Below are 20,977 nucleotides of genomic sequence, written 5' to 3'. Positions count from 1 at the left end.
TAAATGATATGTTAGATCAGATGAACTTAACAGATATATACAGAACATTTATTCCAAAAGCAACAGAATACACATTCTTCTGAGGTGCACATGGAACATTCTCCAGAATAGACATATGTTAGGCCTCGAAACAAGTGTTACAAATTTATGAAGCTTGAAATCATATCAAGCATCTTTTCCAAACACAATGGTATGAAACCAGTAATCAATTATAAGAAGAAAACTGGAAAATTCACAAATATGTGGAGATTAAACAACACGATACTGAACAACCAATGGGTCAATGAAGAAATAAAAAAATACCTTGAGACAAATCAAAATGGAAATACAATATATCAAAACTTATGGATTGCAGCCAAAAGCAGTCCCAAGAGGGAAATTCATAGTGATAATTGCCTATGTCAAGAAATGGAAAAATCTCAAATAAACAATCTAAGTTTACACCTCAAGAAACTAGAAAAAGAAGAACAAATGAAGCCCAAAGTTAGCAGAAGGAAGAAAATAACAAAGATCAGAGCAGAAATAAACGAATTAGAGACTAAAAAACAGAAAAGATCAATGAAACGAAGAGCTGGTTCTTTGAAAAGATACACAAAATTGACAAACCTTTAGCTAGACTCACCAAGAAAAAAGGCCTTAAATAAATAAAATCAGAAATGAAAGAGGAGGGACCAGCCCCATGGCATAGTGGTTAAGTTCACATGTTCTGTTTTGGGAGCTGGGGGTTCACCAGTTCGGGACAAGACAAGGATGCATACTCTCACCACTTTTATTCAGCACAGTATTGGAAGTCACAGCCAGAGCAATTAGGCAAGAAAAAGAAATAAAATGCATACAAATTGGGGAGGAAGTAGTAAGTCTACTTGCAGATGACATATTATATATAGAAAACTCTAAAGATTCCACCAGAAACCTGTTAGAACTAATAAATTCAGTAAAGTTGCAGGATACAAAATCAACATACAGGCATACCTTGGTGCTATTGTGGGTTAGGTTCCAGACCACCACAAGAAAGTGAGTATCATATTAAGCAAGTCACATGAATTTTTTGGTTTCCCAGTGCATACAGAGTTATGTTTACACTATATTGTAGTCTACTGAGTGTGTAATAGCATTATGTCTAAACAATGTACATACCATAATTAAAAAATACTTCATTACTAAAAAATGCTAACCATCATCTGAGCCTTCAGCAAATCATAAATTTTTTGCTGATGGAAAGTCTTGTTAAAAAACACAATATCTGCAAAGTGCAATAAAGTGAAGCGCAATAAAACAAGTAAGTATGCCTGTACAAAAATCTGTTGTGTTTCTACACATTAATAATGAACTATCAGAAAAAGAAATTAAGAAAACAATCCCCTTTACAAGTGAACCAAAAAGAATAAAATACCTAGGAATAAATTTAACCAAGGAAGTGAAATACTGAAAACTATAAGATGCTGATGAAAGAAATCAAAGACACAAGTAAATGTGAAGATATTGATGTTCATGGACTGGGAGAATTAATATCGTTAAAATGTCCATACTACCCAAAGCAATGTACAGATTTAATGCAATCCCTATAAAAATTGCAACAGAATTTTTCACAAAAATTAGAACAATCCTAAAATTTGTAAGGAACCACAAAAGACCCCAAATAGCCAAAGGAATTTTGAGAAAGAAAAACAAAATTGAAGGCATCATGTTTCCTGAATTTAAACTATACTACAAAGTTACAGTAATCCAAACAGTATGGTACTGGCATAAAAACAGACACACAGATCCATGGAATAGAAGAGAGTGCCCAGAATAAACCACATATATATGGTCAATTAATTTATGACAAAGGAGCCAAGAATATACAATGGGGAAAGGACAGTCTCTTCAATAAATGGTGTTGGGAAAAGTGGACAGCCACATGCAAAAAGATGAAACTGGGCTACTGTCTTACAGCATACACAAAAATTAACTTGAAATGGATTAAAAACTTGAGTGTGGTTAACATAAAACCTGAAACTATAAAACTCCTAGAAGGAAACATAGGTAGTAAGCTCCTTGACATCCACCTTGGCTATGCTTTTTTGGATCTAACATCAAAAGGAAGGGCAATAAAAACAAACAAAAAAACAAGTGGAACTATATCAAACTAAAAAGCTTCTGCACAACAAAGAAAATCATTAGCAAAATGAAAAAGCAACATACTGAATGGGAGAAAATATTTGCAAATCATATATCTATTGAGGGGTTAATATCCAAATTATATAAAGAAGTCATGCAACTCAATAGCAAAAAAACCCAACAGTCGAATTAAAAAATGGGCAGAGGATCTAAATAGACATTTTTCCAAAGAAGACACACAGATGGCCAACAAGTACATGAAAAGATGCTCAACATGACTAATCATCAGGAAAATGCAAATCAAAACCACAATGAGTATCACCCCACACCTGTCAGAATGGCTATTATCAGAAAGACGAGACATGACTAGTGTTGGCAAGGATGTAAACGGAATTCCTACTAGTGGTGGGGTTGCAAATTGGTGCAGCTACTATGGAAACAGTATGGAGGCTCCTCAAAAAATTATAAATAGAACTACCATATGATCCAGCAATTCTCCTTCTGGGTATTTATTCAAAGAGAATGAAAACACTAACTCGAAAAGATGTATGCACCCTCATGTTCACTGCAGCATTATTTACAATAGTCAAGATAAAGAAACAACCTAGTGTCCATTGATGATTGAATGGATAAAGAAGTTGTGGTATACATACACAATAGAATATTATTCAGCCATAAAAATGAAAGAAATCCTGCCATTTGCAACAACATGGATGGACCCTGAGGGCATTATGTTAAGTGAAATAGACAGAGAAAGACAAATACTGTATGATCTCACTTATATGTGGAATTTAAAAAGACAAACACACAAACTGAGCTCACAGACACAGAGACTAGACTAGTGGTTGCTAGAGGCAGGGGGTGGGTGAAATGGGGATGGAAGGGGAGGAATGAAATCGATGAAGGGGATCAAAATGTACCAACTTCCAGTTACAAAATAATAAGTCATGAGGATGTAATGGATAGCATGGTGACTATAGTTAATAATACTGTATTGTATATTTGAATGTTGCTAAGAGTAATCTTCAAAGTTCTCATCACAAGAAAAAAAATTTGTAACTGTGTGGTGACAGATGTTAACTAGACTTGTGGTGATCATTTCACAATATATACAAATATTGAATCACTATGTGGTGTACCTGAAACTAATACATCAATTACACCTCAATAAAAAAAGGAAATACCTTTGTATATTTTAAAGTTAAGTTTTATGCAGCATGTTTATGTAATAAATTAAAACATACTCCTCTCCCAACCAATCTTGCCACTTAAAAACATGCTTAAGATTATAATCCAGTAGTTTTTTTCTGAGGCTTCTTATATGTTCAAGTCCAGAAAAGCTACAAATGAGGGCAGAAAACAGTTGTAATAATTTAAAGGAATAATTAATAAGTACCTGCCATGAATAAACAAAACAAAACAAAAAGATAAGACAACAATAATACAAGCCAGATTACACTTGTAAATAAAGTTTTACTGGAACACAGCCACTCATTGGTTTACACATTGTCTATGGCTGCTGTCGTGAAATGACAGCATTGAGCAGAGCTGCTATAGAGACCATATGGCCCCCAAAGCCAAAAATACTTACTATCTGGCCCTTCACAGAAAAAGTTTGCTGGCTCTTGATAAAAGTTGTTGGTTTGTTAAAATGTGTTAATTATTTGTAAAGGTTCCTGTGAGAATCAAACACATAAAAATTACACACTACCAGATTCTTCTCCAACAGAAGAATTTGTGGTTTCACATCATGAAGTATTATTACAATAATTGTAGCCTAGAAAACACTCACCTTGGCCATAAACTTTCTTCTTGGGAAAGTACTCACAGCACATGGAGCTCAGAGCTATACAACTCCCTGATAGTCCCTCCAAGATAAACTAGTTGCAAAATGTACTTGCAGGCCTCTAGGTGGGGAGACTTACTGTATGGCAGTGGTTCTCAGCCCCAGCTGCACTTTAGAGTCACCCGGGCCAGGTGCCACCCGGACATTCTTATCTAATTGCTCCGGGGTGGAGCCGAGGTGATTCTAACATGCAGCTAGCGTTGAGAACATTGCTGTATAGGATTATTAGTTATAGTAAGCCAATTTATAAATCAGGAAGCATCTACCAGAAGTGATTACTTTGGTTTTAAAAACATTTATTTGCTGCTGTTCATTCTGGCAGAATCAGTTATATACTATGACCATTCTAGGATAATGATGACAAAATGATGCCATCTACCTAAAAGAGAGTGCTCAGGTATTTATTCTAACAGGAAGCATGCATCCAATTCCTCCCAAAGGGTACAAAATTTTGAAGAAACAATTTCAACAGAAAGGGAGAAGAGTGAGGATGGAGCAAGAGACATACGCCTACTACACTCAATTGCAAATTACTGTCTGAAGCATCAAGAGATCTCATCCAACCCTGGCCCTTGCATTAGTACTAAGTAAGACACAGGGGTTTTTTTTGAGCACCTCCAGCAATTTAGCCCATAATGTCATTCCTAACCAGAGGCAAAGGCTAAATAAAAAAGGTCATACAATCTGTAAACCTTCTGTATTGTCCCTGGTAGAGTTTTCCCATAAAGTGGTACAGGCGACAAGAGTAGTCAAGAGAGGAGTAATGGTGCTTAATGTCCATGTACTCTTGGAGTAAAACATTCATTTGAAAGGGCTTGTAAGAAATGCGCATATATTTTAGATGGAATCTATATAGTAAAACTAAATATAATTTAGGGAGGGTAAAGGGGTTGCCCTTTTAAAAAATGGGATACACAGTGATCCAAAACCAACCACTTCCGTAGAAATGATAAAGGTAAATAAGTTAGAAAGGATCAGCGCCTCCGTTTGGAGTGGCCGTGGAGTTGCGACATCTTCCCTGGGAGATCTAGTTAGCTCAAGGTTAACAAACAGGAGTTCAATATGACGGAGAGTTTTTAGATCCAGAGCCTTGTCTAAGAACAACGTGGGATCCAGAGCATATTAGTTTTCTATTGCTGTGTAACAAATTACCACTAACTTAGAAGCTTAAAACACCACTGCTTCTTAGCTCCCAGTTGTGGAGGTCAGAAATATGGACTCTCTCTGCTCTGTGCTCCCAAGATTGCCTGCATTCACCTGGCTCCCTCCATCTCCAAAGCCAGCAAGAGCATGGCCTTCTTACGTTTCAAATCTCTCTGATCCCCTCTTCTGCAACCACCCAGAGAAACCTCTTTGCTTTTGAAAGGCTCATATGATTATGTTAGGCCCACCTGATTATCTTAAGCTCAACTGATTAATGACCTTAGTTGGTTTTTACAATCAGTTTTACATCTGCAAAATCCCTTTTGCCAGGTAAGATAACATAACCACAGGAATGATGTCTCCTCATATTCACAAGGGAGGGAATTCTACAAAGGGTGAGGGTCACTGAGGTGGGGTCGGGTCGGGGTCATCTTAGAATTCTGCCTACCACAGAGTTTTGGGTGAAGTTGATCTTGCTTTGTAAATCTGAGAAGAATAAATTCCCAGCCATCAAATGGAAGAGAGCATGAGCAACCTCTCACTAAATTCAAAGGCTGAAGTCAAGAAAACAGAATTGGCCACCACCCATAGGCAAACTAAAGTTCTCCTATTCGGATTTATTGAACATACTCTTTCTTTTTTTTGGAGGTTATGAAAATTTTCCAGTAGGTTTCCAACTTAATAAGAGGCATGTTTCCTCACGTCCTGAATACTTACTTATTAGCTAGCTAGAGCTAATTCTGAAACCAGGGTTAATCATGTCCCTTGTGTACCTGGACGCAGAATTAATCCAATGGTTCGAGGCAAGAGTATCCTTCTCAAGGCCCCAGGGGGGAAGTTTTACATGGTCTTCTAGCAACAAATCACCAAGAGAATTAGAGAGTCCCCTCATCCACCATCTTTCAACTTCAACTCCCCAGGGCAATGGTGTGCCCACTCTGTGAGACAATAGTCTCTTTTTAAGCATTGTTTTTTTTTTTCCTGCTTTATCTTCCCAAACCCGCCCCATTCCCCCGCCACTCCCCCCTACATAGTTGTATATCTTAGTTGCAGGTCCTTCTAGTTGTGGGATATGGGACGCTGCCTCAACGTGGCCTGATGAGCAGCACCATGTCCGTGCCCAGGATCCGAACCCTGGGCCGCCGCAGCGAAGCACACGAACTTAACCACTCAGCCACGGAGCCAGCCCCTAAGCATTCTTTTAACTACTTTTCTCATGCAGTATATTCCATACCAGCATCACCCTCCCTTGAAGATGTAAACATTAGAGTGGGCCCCATGGTGCTCTACTAGAAGAACAATGAGATAACTGATTTAGAAAAAGATTTATTAATCTAAAAAGAGAATTCAATTTATGTATTTACAAAAAGAAATTATTGGTATAGATTAGAAGCATTAGGTATAAAGAGTAGGGGGTAGTTTTGCTGGCATTTCTACCTTGGAGGGAGCATTATCAATTCTATCCATCAGCTTTTCACCATTTTCTACCATGCTTGGAATGGCTTTTCTGGATTAGGCAGAAAATGAACTGTTTCTCCCATGAGTCTATGAATCATGTCATCTGCAAACAGTGAGAATTTTAATTCTTCCTTTCCAATTTAGATACCTTTTACTTCTTTTTCTTGCCTAATTGCTCTGGCCAAAACCTCAAGTACTATGCTGAATAGGAGTGGCAAGAGTGGGCACCCTTGTCTTGTTCCTGTTCTCAGAGGGATGGCTTTCCACTTTTCACTGTTAAGTATGATGTTGGCTGTGGGTTTGTCATATATGGCCTTTACTATGTTGAAGTACTTTCCTTCTACACTCATTTTATGGAGAGTTTTTATCATAAACGGATGTTAGGTCTTGTCAAATGCTTTCTGTGTGTCTACTGAGATGATCATGTGGTTTTTATTCCTCATTTTGTTAGGTAGTGTATCACATCGATTGATTTGTGGAAGTTGAACCATCCCTGCATCCCTGGTATAAATCCCACTTGATCATGGTGTATGATCCTTTTAATGTATTGCTGTATTCAAACTGCCAATATTTCGTTGAGGATTTTGACAGCTATGTTCATCAGCGATATGGGCCTGTAATTCTCCTTTTTGTTGTCCTTGCCTGGTTTTGGGATCAGGGTGATGTCAGCTCATAGAATGAGTTAGGAAGTGTTCCATCTTCTTCAACTTTTTGAAATAGTTTGAGAAAGATAGGTATTAACTCTTTTTTGAATGTTTGGTAGAATTCTCCAGAGAAGCCATCTGGTCCTGGCTTTTGTTTTTTGGAAGGTTTTTGATTACTGTTTCAATCTCTTTGCCTGTGATTGGTCTATACAGATTCTCTATTCTTGATTCAGTTTTGGGAGGTTGTATGAGTCTAAGAATTTATCCGTTTCTTCTAGGTTATCCAATTTGTTGGCATATAGTTTCTCATAGTAAAGAATGGCTTTTATATAGAAACATGCACATACATATTATATGTGCACTACATATAAATATGCACTAAGACACTGTCTTGGAAACCATGATGTACATTCTCTGTTAGTCCCTCCAGATTCCCTCTCTACCCTCATATTCTCTGCTCTCTGCCCTGAGAGGGAACCTTTATGAGTTGTACTGATGGGCTCCCTTGCCCCACTAGGCTTCTGGTTTGGTTTGGCCAAAGGGAAAGCATCATTTGTTAAGGCTTTATATTCCTTCCTATTCTTACTAGCCTAACTAATTTGATGGAAAGGACAGTGTCTTTTGCTGTTTGGGGACAGATCTGACCTGGAATGAGCTCACAAAGCTGAGCCCAGTCCTGTGTGCTCTATAGCTATCTGCCTGCCTCACGCATATTTACTTAACAAATGCTTAAACACTACTCATTCTGAGCCAGACACTGTTCTAAATATTTTATAAATATTGACAATTTTCATAACTACCCTAAGAGGCAGATGCTATGGTCATCGCCATTTTACAGATGAAACTGAGACACAGAAAGGTTGAGTAACTTGAGCACAAACTAGTTAAGAGAAGGAGCCAGGATTTGAACTTAGGCAGTTTGGCTCAAGAGTCTCTCTTCTTCATCACTACGTTAGGCTACCAGTCATGAAAAGCAGTACCAACAAATCAAAAAGCTTTTGGCTGGGATGGGTGAGTGATTCTGTCATTGCCCCACTATCAACCTTCAACATGTTGCTGCTAAGAATAAGCTAGTAAATAGATTTTAGGCAGAAAAAAACACAACAGAAACATTCTCAGAATTACTCTAAGTATCTAATAAACCTCAGCTGGGTACGTACCAAAAACTTTTGATGTTCCACGTTCTAGAAATCTACATACAAGAAATACTACCAGTCTGTCTCCATAGTGAAATCCACATAAAACAATAACACTTATCATACCCTGAAATATCATTTCATTCTGCCAGGAGGGCTAAGTGTGTGAGAAAACATGTCTGAGACATTTTGAAATAACATTATTAGAGCTATATTTACAAGCTCAAAAGGCTGTGCAGGTGGTGCTGTCACTCAGTTGCAGAAGATTTATGGTCTAAACATGGAGAATAAGCATGTGTAATGTGCAGCTGCCACATAAGAATTTGGTCATTAACGAGCTCAAAGCACCACAACAAAGAGAGATTCAGTCAGCAAAAAAACCGTCTGCTCAAATGTCAGCAAAAACAAATCCCTAGAGATGACAACTGTACAGTTCAGTATCCACCGGTAAATATTTTAATTCCCTGTGTAAAGGCATTAGAAAATTGAATATTTAATACTGAACACTTTTCCTTGCAAGACAAAAGAAAAACGTGAACTTTGCAATTACTAAAAAATACGTACTTGCTTAAATACTAGAAATGATTCTAGAATCAAGATCCTAGTAATCTGTGGGAGTAGCAAGAAAATATTGAAACTCTGCTGTGTGCCAGTCACTATACTGGGTGATTTTCATATTTTTAATTTTTTAAAAATCTCATGTGATCTGTATAGCACTGAGAAGTGGGTTGGCTCCCAGCAATTTACAGATGAGAAAACTGTGATTCAGAAAGTTAAGTAAATACCTCAAATTGCTGTCATATATGGTAGTGAGCAGACCTAAGACAGGTCACTGGCCTCCTCTGAGCCTGGTGATCTTTTCACTGCTCTGGCTCATTGTTTGCTGATGAAAATCCACCTGTATCCCAGAGCCTACTATATTTACTTTAGCTATTAATTTTACCACTATCTTCACCGCACCAACACCATCAATAAACAAATGTATATTTTTCACACCAAAAGTCGAAGCTAAAATAAGAGCTTCTCAGATTTTTCAAAATTTAAATTTAAAAATCAAGAGCCTCTCATTTTTGTTAGGCAATACTGAAGACATATAAAAAGGTAAAAGAGTAATACAAACATCTATGTTCTTACCATTCTGATTAAGAAATAAAACTTTGCCAATTGAGAAATCCCCAAAAGGTGTCTCCTCAATTGCAGTCCCGTCAGAGTAGCCACTATCCTGAATTTATCAAAGATTTCTTTATATTTCTACTTCACATTATTTCTAAGCAAAAAAAGACTTTTTTCATAGGCTTAAATTTTATATAACTAGCATCATGTTATAGGTATTTTTCTGGTCTTGCTTTTTGTACTCAACATTATGTTAATGAATTTCATTCATGTTGACCTCTATACCTCTAGTTCGTTCACTTCATAATATCTAAATTTTTTTTATTCTGAGAGATTATGTTTTAAAATGTTTTCTGTTTCTGTGAGTCCTATTATATGCAATGACTAACTCCAATATCTTTCTGAATAATCTACCAGAACACAGCTGAAAGGCAAAACACGTTTGCACACATTCAGGCTCTTTAGTTAAAAGATCTCTCACTCAGAACCCATCAATTACTGACCCAACAATCCCACTTCTAGGAATCTAGCTAAATCCTAGCTCAAGCTGGTAAAGGAGTGCATGTGTGTTCACTGCAGTACTGTCTAGAAGAGTAAAAATATCCACAAATACAGGCATGGCTAAGGAAATTACAGTACATTCATACCATGGACCATAACACAAACATGGAAATGAATGAGAGCGAGCTGTATATTCTGTGGTAGTTTTAAAGTATGTCCACAAATTCTTCGCTATCTCCCTTCAAAAGACGAAGCCTACTCTCACTTCCCTTGTATATAGACGTAACTTAGAGACTTGCTTCTAATAAAGAGTATGGAAGAAGTGATGCTATGTGTCTTCAGCGGCTAGGTCATAAAAGGATAGCTTCTACCTGGCTCTTTGTAGGATCTAGTGATCTCTAGGATTGCTCACTCTCAGGGAAGCCTGCCACCATGTTGTGAATACTCAACTAGCCCTACAAGGAGAGGAACTCAGGCCTCCTGCCAACAGCCAGCCTGTGAGTTAATTCACCTTAGAAGTGAATCCTTTAGCTTCACTCAAACCTTCATGAATGCAACCTTAAACCTGACCCTAGCTAAGCCACTACCAAACTCCTGAACCACAGGAATCATGAGATAATAAATATAGTCCTAAACCCCTAACTTTGGGGCTTCTGTTATGGAGCAATAACCAATAATCTACTAACAAAGATCAATATTTCACAGTTTAGTCAAAAAATCAAGTTGCAGAACATTAATGTATATGTCTTTTTTGTATATTCACACCAGTAAACATCGATTATTTCTAGGGAGTTACAGGGAAGGGAGAGGGAGGGCGGGACCAGAGTCTTTCTTTTTTTATTTCATATGCTTTTGCATTTCTTGAAAGATTAAGTGCATGCATTATTAACTTCTACAATTTTTTAAAGCCTATAAAGATCTAAAAAAATAAATATGAAAAAATCTTAAACCATTTGAGATAAATCAAATCTCTCACCCCTTGTAAAAGAACAAAATTGCTTTAATTTTAGACACATTGCTAACAAGTTCTATTATGCAGTTTCCTGGTTGACTGCTGATTACAATCAGCAAATTGAGGGAGGAGTGGGCTATTAGAGGGAGGGATAAGACCAACAAAGACATGACAGTTGAGACTGTTAGAAAAAAGGACACAGAAGCTAAAATAAGCCATCTGAAGCCACTCAAGTGTAGGAACAAAGAACCCTATGTATCGAGAAGCCTCTGAGGATGTAACTGTCTCACAAGACTATGATTACAAAAACAATATTTATAAAGCAGTGAATAGCTGACAAAGTATTCCCTATACAGAATTTTATTTTATCCCACAATAAACCTCGAGGCATACAGTAGTACTTTTATTGCCATTTTACAAATTTGGAAACAAACCCAGGGAGTGAATGGAGCCAGGGCACAAAGACCCTGAATCCATTCTCAGAGTTCAAACTTGATTATATAGATGGTATTATTTATCTGATCCTGAAAAAGGAGAGAGTCAATTTGTAGATGTGGGTCCTCAAGTCACTATAGCCAGAATGAGCATACCTGCCAGACCATCCCACTCTGCACTGACCACACGCACACAGCAACCTTTTCAGAAACAGTCTTGGTCAAAGACAAAAATATGTTCTTATCAGGGGTTTCTGGGAAATGCTGGAAGAGGCAGAAAACCTGTTTGTTGAAAATGCACAAGTGGGAAAAAAGAAAATTCTAATTTGTATCAATTTCTATTCTCAAGATAACAGCATGTGTCTAGTTATCTGTCAATCAATCAGCTGAGATTCTGAAGACCAGCCAGGTATACTGGGAAGAAACACAGGCTTTTGCATCAACCACTCCTGTGCTTCAAATGGTTGCACAGTCACTTTCTAATTGTACAACTTTTCCTCATCTCTAAAATAGGGAAACTAATACTTAACTCATATAGTTATTTTGTGGAATTCAATAACAGGGGTGAAATACCTGTACAACGCTTGGCAAGAGCATTATGTTCAACAAGTGTATCCATTGTTACTACCATCACCACCACCAGCATCATTTTACAATAGGGTACCGTCCAAATAAAGGCGGCCTGGACCTTCCGCCCAGCACAGATCCACTTCCTTCCCCTATTCCTTTCTTCACATCCTGTCCTCCAATGACATGTCTGTTTTTCCTCACTCCATCTCTGAATGTCGCATCCACTCAGACCTAATTCAAGTGCTGTTTCCTTCAACATTCACCTAACTGACCCTGTTGGAGGAAAGCATCCTAAGAATTTGTTTGGAAAACGAGGATTTTTGAGACATGCACTAACATTCTTCCTCTAGACTGTGTTTCCAAACTTTTTGATCTACAGATCCCAGACTTGAGCTGCAACATCCAACTGGATTTCCAGCCTCCAGCTAGCCCAGCTCACTCAGACTGGCCAGCCTCCACATTCCAAATTGACGTGAGCCTACTCCTTAAATAGCCCATTGCTACTGTTTCTTCGGGCTAATAGGGATTTTGTACAATTCAGCAGTTTTGCATACTGACAAAAAGACTCCCTAATTCGAAGTCTCAAGTCCAGAGGAGATTCTGTCAGCAACCAAAGACCTCAGTTCAGTCCTGAACAGGTTTTTCCTCCAATTACAACCCAAAGTTTTACATGTCTTACTGTCCCTATAGCATTTACTTGTGCCACTAAATGCAAATGTGTATAGACAGACTTCTACCACCTCTAGATTCCCTAATTGTTTAATATATTCTACAGTCTCTAATATAGCACATTCTTAAAGCCATGCATTTATCTTTACATTTCAAAACTCTGGTCATATGGCCAAAACATATACTTATGCTATCTAATGGTGAAACTTAATGTCAGTACACTAAAATGTGAAAACTACATACATCCCTGCCCCCCTCCCCCACAAAAGAGATTTTCCTAACTGAAAGTAACCTCTCCCTCTTTGGAGTGCTCACTTATGTTTTCTGCACTTTCATTACTATACCTAGTGTATTCACCTTTTATTATAGCTATTCTTGTTATTGCCTTTTCGATGAAACTGTAAGCATCCTAAGGGTAGTATCTATGTCCAGTTATCCAGTTAAGTCTCCGTAGCTCCCACAGTACCTGGAACATTGCCCAACACGTATTAGGTTCAAAGTGAACATTTGCTGAGTGCATATAACAAAGGAACATCAAAGGCTTATGTGGAATTATCACTAAACCTCAACAGGAAGTCAGCTGGATTTCTGTAGCTGAAGTCTAAGTAACTATAATAACCGATGAGAACTCTGACTTCTCCACTCTTGACCACTGTATCTGGATCACTGCTAACAGTCACGAGTTAACACACACTTAGCTCCTACTACGTGCCGGGTACCGACCTAAGTGCTTTACTTGTATTGACTCATTTAATCTTCACAGCAAACCTACAGAGTAGAACTAGAAGGAAAGTGAGGCATAGAGATTTTAAGGACATATCATAATTCCTTTTCCTCTAACCATATAAGAAAAAGGAATGCTAAAAAAAACTCATATCAGTCAAAATAGGAGACAACAATTTTAAAAAGCTGTAATGACCAAAGAGAATTTATTAGGCACCGCAACACTCTTTACAGTTTACCTCAATCTTCACGAAACTCTCGTGGGTTTGGAATCAGTTGTATGTTTTCTTTTCCATTTTCCTATTCATATTTTAACGGAATTAGTGTTTATGCCTTTTTCTCCAAGGTAAGAGAAGTTTCTACTACCTATCATCTATAATCAATTCCCAGTGATCCACTAAAAGTGTTTTCAGTAACTGTAACTGAAACTCTAGTGTTTTCACCTCTAACTAAATAGTGTAAACATAAGCAAAACTGTCTCCCCATCTATAGGCACTGGACTTCCCGAGGAACTCACTTTACCCTAAGTCAACAACTTTACAGCTAACTAATAGACTGACAAAGCATGTACAATAAGATATTTTAAAAACAAAACAAAACAGTGCTCTAACTAAATCCCTTGTGAGTGGAAAATTATCTAAGATCAGCTTATTTACCATAATTTGTCCCTATTTAAAGAGGTTGCTATGTAAGATTTAGCTATCTCAAGGAAGTAATAAAAAATATCTTTGACTTCATAAAAATGGAAAAACCCTGAAAGTTTACAAGCAAATAAGGTATGCAAGGATTTTGGCATGCCTTTAGTTGTTGTTTAACAGTAAAAGCACATTGATTTACTAGAATATGAAGATAACAGTGGAATGAGCATGTGGCTTACTGTTTAAAAATGGTTTTATTCCCCACTTATTTATCAAAATCCACAACTGGCTAACACATTCACAATTAGAAAACTTCCATTTGATTTGGTGACATCTTGACTATAGTAGAATAACAAATAACTAACTAATGTATATGTCCAGGCACAAAACTCTTTCTTAACTGAACAGCCAGTTGTGGATAAAGTTTTGTTTGGGCATATACATCAATTATTTGATGTTCTATTGTACTAGGGATGTCACCAAATAGAAGCTTTCTAATTGTGAATGCATCACTATCTACTGTGCTCTGGAGTTAAGTGGCAGAGTTTTTTGGCATTTTTCTTTGCGGGTTCTCTTTCACAACTTTTAGCCTGTTGTTGGAACACACTACATGTATCTTATTCATCCTCCATATCTAGTTAGCTTGCTGACAAACACTTTTCATTTCCTAAACAATATATGCCTTTTCTTTCTGTAAAAGTTTTATATGCACAGAGGAGGAAGGGGGTTCAGTCCTTTCCTCTTGGCAACCAGGATAATGTTCAGCTCCTCCCTCTTCCTCTTGGCACAGATGTGTGTCCCCACCCTGTTCGTGATGAACTTGAGGGACCACTTGTCCTTGGGGACCTTGACAGCTCCATGGCACACTGCTCACATAGGGCGAAGCCATACACCTCTGGGATTAGTCCCACATGAACTTGGTGTGCTTGGTGAGGCGCCCACGGAGGCGGCTGTGCCTCAGCTTGCACATGTTCCTGGTCACCTCCTGGCCCTTGCTGAGACCCACCACCATGGGGTAGTGCAGAGCCATGGCTGCTGCAGTAGAAGGCCAATATATGCCTTTAAATGTTAAATGGCACCACACTATCCCAATACACTTAAATTAATTCTTGTTCCTTGTGCTTTCTGTTGACTATGTTCAGTTTTACAAAAGAAGCTCAAGGTCCCTCCTGACGTAGTACATGCCCAAGAACTACGAGGAACAAGGGGAGAGGGTAGAAGCGGTAGAGAAGGGACAGAGAGGGTATAAATCCTAAGGAAATAGACTTTAAATATAAACATTCTGCCAGTTCATTCACAAAGACAAAGAATATTATCTCTACGTTGAGATGTAGAAAAGAACACGTATACACCTTATGAGAATTATCATGATAATTTTCTGGCAAGATACTCTTCCAGGATAAGAATCTGCTGGGGAAAAAAATGAGATGCACATAAGAAAAGTGATTCTGGGGCCAGCCGGGGGTGTAGTGGTTAAGTTTGCATGCTCCACTTTGGTGGTCTGGGGTTTGCAGGTTTGGATCCCGGGCGTGGGCCTACACACTGCTCATCAAGCCATGCTGTGGTGGCTTCTCACATACAAAATAGAGGAAGACTGACATAGGTGTTAGCTCAGGGACAATCTTCCTCAAGCAAAAAGAGGAAGATTAGCAACAGATGTTAGCTCAGGGCCAATCTTCCTTACCTCCCCCCCCCTCCCCCAAAAAGTGATTCTAGACTAATGTTACCCTTTATCAGAAATTCTTGATCATCTGGATAATGACTTTACAAAGCTAACTGGAAAAGATATTCTGAGATCCTTGGGAAAGGGTCCCTCTCCAGTTCAAAGTGGCACAACATTTTTGATACAGTTCACATATGAATACAAAGCTGACAAGAGATGTTTCTGAAAAGAAAGGAGTCTAATACCTAACGGCCACTTACTCTGGGTCAGGCAAAATCACTACTACTGATTGTGGCTACGTGGCCGCTACAGTGAACATCTGCTATTTTTTTTCCTGCCTAGCTCCTGTTCCTCCTTTTTTGTAAGAACTCCTACTCTTCCGTTAGGGGCCATCCCTCCCTCATTCCATGTGACTTGGAGGGATGGTCAACGGGCAGGTAAGTGATTCAAACCAGACCAATCAGACTCTCCCAGGAATGTGAAACTTGAGAGTACACAAGGATGGCAAACAGTCATTTGATGGCCACCTCCTAAAGAGATTCTCTGTTCATCCCTGCCCCTGGGTTCCCTAACGGCATTCGGTCTGGAGGTTCATTTTTTTTTTTGATTTTGTGAGTGACCCAGTATGTGTCCAATCTTTCCTTGTTTGCCTGAATTAGCTAGAGCTGGTTTCTGTTGCTTGCCAGCCAATCATTTTAACACTATGAAACTTAAATCTGGGGTGACATCTACTTTCTTCTTCCTGTTCTTTTCTCTTCATAATCATGCTTATGGTTTCTCTTCAGCTGTTTTTTTTTTTCTTTCCAACGGAATGCACTTTTCAACAGGAAGTTATTATCAAAGGGCAAGTTTTGGTGGACAAACTGGAAGCTTCTAAAATTAGACTTTTCTCTGAAAAGGTCTTTGACACCCCACTATGAACTTTTGACTCTTGCCTTGAGAAAATATTTTCTAAAATTAACGAACATGAAAATATGAAAGGCTGTGTCTGTTGCCGCAATGTTACTATACTAACCCAAGCCAGCTAGACTATTTTTAGTTCAAAAGTAAACTGTTAAAATCATAGCATTCTACTAAGCAAAAGTTTTACATCTTATACATAGCACCTCTTACTGGTAAACCAGTAAAGATTTCAGATGCAGCCAAATTCACTGAATTTACAGGGACTTAGTATCTAAAACAGTCTAAAAAGTTTATTTTGGTTCAGAGTGATCTGGAGCCTAGAATCATAAACAGAATTATTCTCTATCAAATCTAGTATGTACGGAGATTAACTTTTCCTTTACAGAAACAACAATACATAAGCTGTATAGATGATGCCAAGTCTCATTAACACAATTATGCTGTAGTAAGCACCTATTAACCTTGATGTATCAGTTACTTACTACAGATTGCTGAATCTCAAGACTACTTCCTGAAATGGAAGGTCTATGAATAAAAAGGATGAAATCATGGCAAAATTTGGATTACACAACTCTTGCAAGAAAATTTAATACCTAGAACAGTCAAATTCAACTGCAAAAAAATCAGAAACTCAACTCTCTCTCTTCTATGTTTGCAGGTTCACTGAAGTAACTTTCAAATCCAGTTAAGCATTATTATAGTCCCAGCACAAATAAACAAACAAAAAAATCATATAACTAAGAGGAAGACAAGTGAAGTCTCCTGCTGACATCTTTTTCTAAATCCTGGGTCTCTCCATAACAAAACCCTGAGGAGTCCCTTGGATTCCACCATTACAACATTTGATGGGCATGACTTTCTATGATTAAATTTATACAACCTTTTCAGACACAGTAGGGGTTCACAGTTGATTGTCCTTGGTGGAGAGATTCCACAATGACTGTTATTTTTTATCTTTGCCCTGGTATCTTCTGTTGCCTCTATTTGGAGTGTTCTGTTCTTCTCCCAGTGAACTCCTACGGGTCTGGCAAAGTTAGTGACTTGTTTTTGTTTTCCCACTGGGTCTTGAGAACACACACCACTATGGTTTATATGTCTCTCATGATGATCTCGAAGAGGGTAGAGATTCCACCTGTTTCACTGTTGTATCCTGAACCAAGCAGTGTTCCTGGGACTTAGAAGCCACACATTAATTGTTTTCTAAATGTAAAAAGTCAGCTTCTCATATATAAAAGGAAGTAGGTCAATAAGATCTACATTTCAAAAACTTTAAAAATTCATCCCTTCCTTTTCTTAAAATTTCTAAAGTCGTACATGTAGATGAAAAGTAATTCAAATAGCAGTGACTGCGTTATCTGTGTGTATTAAGAAATTATTGGTAGTGATGTCACCAAGATGGCGACATAGGACGTTCCTGATTTTGCTTTCCCTCACAAGAAGAATTAATAACTATTCATGGACAGGACGTCACTGAGAGAATCCTAGAACACGGGAGTGAGGCTGAAGCATCCCCTGCACCACAGAGACCAAGACAGACTTCATCAGAAGGGTAAGAGTAGGGGCTATATGCTGACCGCATTGCCCCTCTCCCAGGCCAGTGCAGCACCATGTGGAGAGGTCTCCTCTGCACCTATGGTTTGTCCAGGGGAAAAAGAAAGCCCAGGGTGGACATCCAGCTCCCTGAGCATTGTGGGTCACTTCTTGGGAGCCCCTACTCTGGTCCTGCCTCATGTGGACTCTAGAGGAATCTGTGGGGCTCAACCATTGAGAATCTGATTGTGATGGAGGAGGGGCGAGAGGCTTGCAACAACCAGCACTGGGATCTTGGCACAGAGTTCCTACCTGCAGCACCCAAGTAGTAATCCCAACCAGTGGCTTTGCTCATCTGCCGAACCAAGTTGGTGGTACAGTGTGAACAGGGAACTTGGCGGGGTGCAGGTCTGCCTGATTTGGGTCTTCCAATGAAGGGATCCGCCAGCCCTCAAGCCTGATCTGCCCCCGCCCAGGCAGGGGAGCTGAATCAGTCTGGTCCATTGCTGAGTGTAGTTCCTGACCCCTCCTGACCAGAAAGCCTGATAGGGAAAACACGCAGGCTCCTTGGAGCTGGCCTTCTAGTCCTGCCCAGGGAGGGGAGCTGAGTCATAGACCCACCCACTACTAAGTGAAGCTTCCAGCCTTGCCTGACCAGAAAGGCTGGAGAGAACACCTAGAAGCTGCAGAGGCCAGTAATGCTTGGGCAGAGAGTCCAGTGGGCAGAGCTGACAGTCTGCAGGGCAAAGCTTGTGGATCCGTTTGGCCAGGGAGCTTGGGGCATGGGTTGGCTTGAGTCAAAATCACAAACAAAGAGCTTTTCTGACCTGGGAGCTCGTTCTCCCACTGTGCCTGGGCAGGGAAACTAATTCATACCCCACCCATTGCTGAATACAGCCTTCAGCCCACACAACCAGGGAACTGAGAAAGAGCACATGGGAAGCTGTGTAGCTCATTGGACAGCCATGCTTACAGTGACATTTGAACAGAGAGCACAGCTGGTGGCTTTTACTGTCTGCAGAGCAAAACCGGTGGCACTGTCTGGCCAGGGAATTCAGTGCATAGTCTTGCCTGATTCGGGTCCCCAAATAATAAGCTATGCAGGTCCTGGAGCTCGTCCTACTGCTCCACCAGGGCAGAGAAGCTAAGTCATAGCCCCACCTACTGTTGAGTATAGTACCTACTCCTGATCGTCTAGTAAGCCTGACCAGAGAAACCAGGCAACCGTGGAGCCTATCCTACAGCCCTGGTTAGGCAGAGAACTAAGCTAGCAGTCCTACCCTGCTGTTCTCAGTCAGCCTACCCCCTCCCGCCAACCTCAAAGCCCAGGCAGTGGCATTGCCCAAAACAGACCCTGAGAATAAACCCCACCTGCCCAAAGGCATTATTAGCAGACACATCTAGAAACCCAAACTGATCTGACTAGTGAAGAACTGTTTCTGTCAAAGCAAACCTGTAAAGTCTGGAAGAGGAGGTCCATTATTCAAACACACAGACACGAATGTAAGGAATCAAAGAACACAAGAAAAACTTGTAACCATGACACCACCAAAAGAAATTAATAAAGCTCCAATAACTGACCCTACAGAAATAGAGATCTATGAACTCCCAGATAAAGAACTCAGAAGAATCCTCTTAAAGAAGTTTAGTGGACTACAAGAACACACACACAGACAACTAAACAGAATTAGGAAAACAATGCATGAACAAAACGAGAAGTTCAACAAAGAAATAGAAACCATTAAAAAAAAAAAAAAAAAAAAAGACAAGGGCCGGCCCCATGGCTGAGTGGTTAAGTTTGTGCACTCTGCTTTAGCAGCCAAGGGTTACACCGGTTCAGATCCTGGGTGTGGACATGGCACTGTTCATCAAGCCATGCTGAGGCAGTGTCCCACATGGCAGAACCAGAAGGACCTATAACTAGAATATACAACTATGTACTGGGGCGCTTTGGGGAGAAGAAGAAGGAAAAAAAAATTGGCAACAGATGTTAGCTCAGGTGCCAATCTTTAAAAAAAAGAAAACGACCAAACATAAATCCTAGAGCTGAAACATATAGTAACTGCACTGAAGAATTGAACAGACAGCTTCAAAAGCAGACCTGACCTTGAAGAAGAAAGAATCAGACCTAGAAGACAAGACATTTGAAATTATCCAGTCAGCAGAGCAAAAAGAAAAAAGAATAAAAAAGAGTGAAGAAAGCCTATGGGACTTATGGGACACAATCAAAAGCAACACTACCTGCATCATGGGAATCCCAGAAGAAGAGAAAGAGAAAACACAGAAGGTATATTTAAACCAATAATGGCTGAAAATGTCCCACACCTGAGGAGAGAAATGGATGTTCAGATCTATGAGGCCCAAAGGACCCCAAACAGGTTGAACCCAAATAGGGCTACACTGAGACATATTATAATTAAATTGTCAAAAAATCAAAGACAAAATAAGAATATTGAAAGCAGCAAGAGAAAAGAGAGAAATTACATATAAGGGAACACTCCCATAAGACAATTGGTGGACTTCTCAACAGAAACGTTTCAAGCCACGAGAGAATGGGATAATTTATTCAAAATATTCAAAGAAAAGAACTGCCAACCCAGAATTCTATACCCAGCAACACAGATGTTATCCTTGGTAAAGACACACATAGACTGAGAGTGAAGGGATGGGAAAAGATATTTCAAGTTAATCGTATCCCAAAAAAAGCTGGGGTAACTATACTTATATCAGACAAAATAGACTTTATACTAAAAATGGTAAAATGAGACAAAAGAGGACATTACATCACGATAAAGGGGTCAATCCACCAAGAAGATATAACAACTCTAAATATGCACCCAACATCAGAGCATTCAAATATATAAAGGAAAAACTAACAGAGCTAAAAGGAGAAATAAACAGCAATACAGTAATAGTTTGGAACTTTAATACTCCACACTCTCAACAGTGGATAG

General features: G+C 39.2%; 1 protein-coding gene and 1 pseudogene across 1 annotated transcript in view; both read right to left on the bottom strand.

Annotated features, from left to right (window-relative positions):
• The window catches only part of LOC106843112 (uncharacterized), a 53,694-nt gene that overhangs the window by 18,672 nt on the left and 14,045 nt on the right, over nt 1-20,977 (bottom strand). The window lies entirely within an intron of this gene.
• On the bottom strand, nt 14,026-15,084 carry LOC123278722 (large ribosomal subunit protein eL36-like; annotated as a pseudogene).

Source organism: Equus asinus, chromosome 20 (assembly GCF_041296235.1).
Source record: "Equus asinus isolate D_3611 breed Donkey chromosome 20, EquAss-T2T_v2, whole genome shotgun sequence".
Lineage (NCBI taxonomy): Eukaryota > Metazoa > Chordata > Mammalia > Perissodactyla > Equidae > Equus > Equus asinus.
The sequence above is the reverse complement of the archived record's forward strand: the minus strand, read 5'-3'. Positions and strand labels throughout refer to the sequence as shown.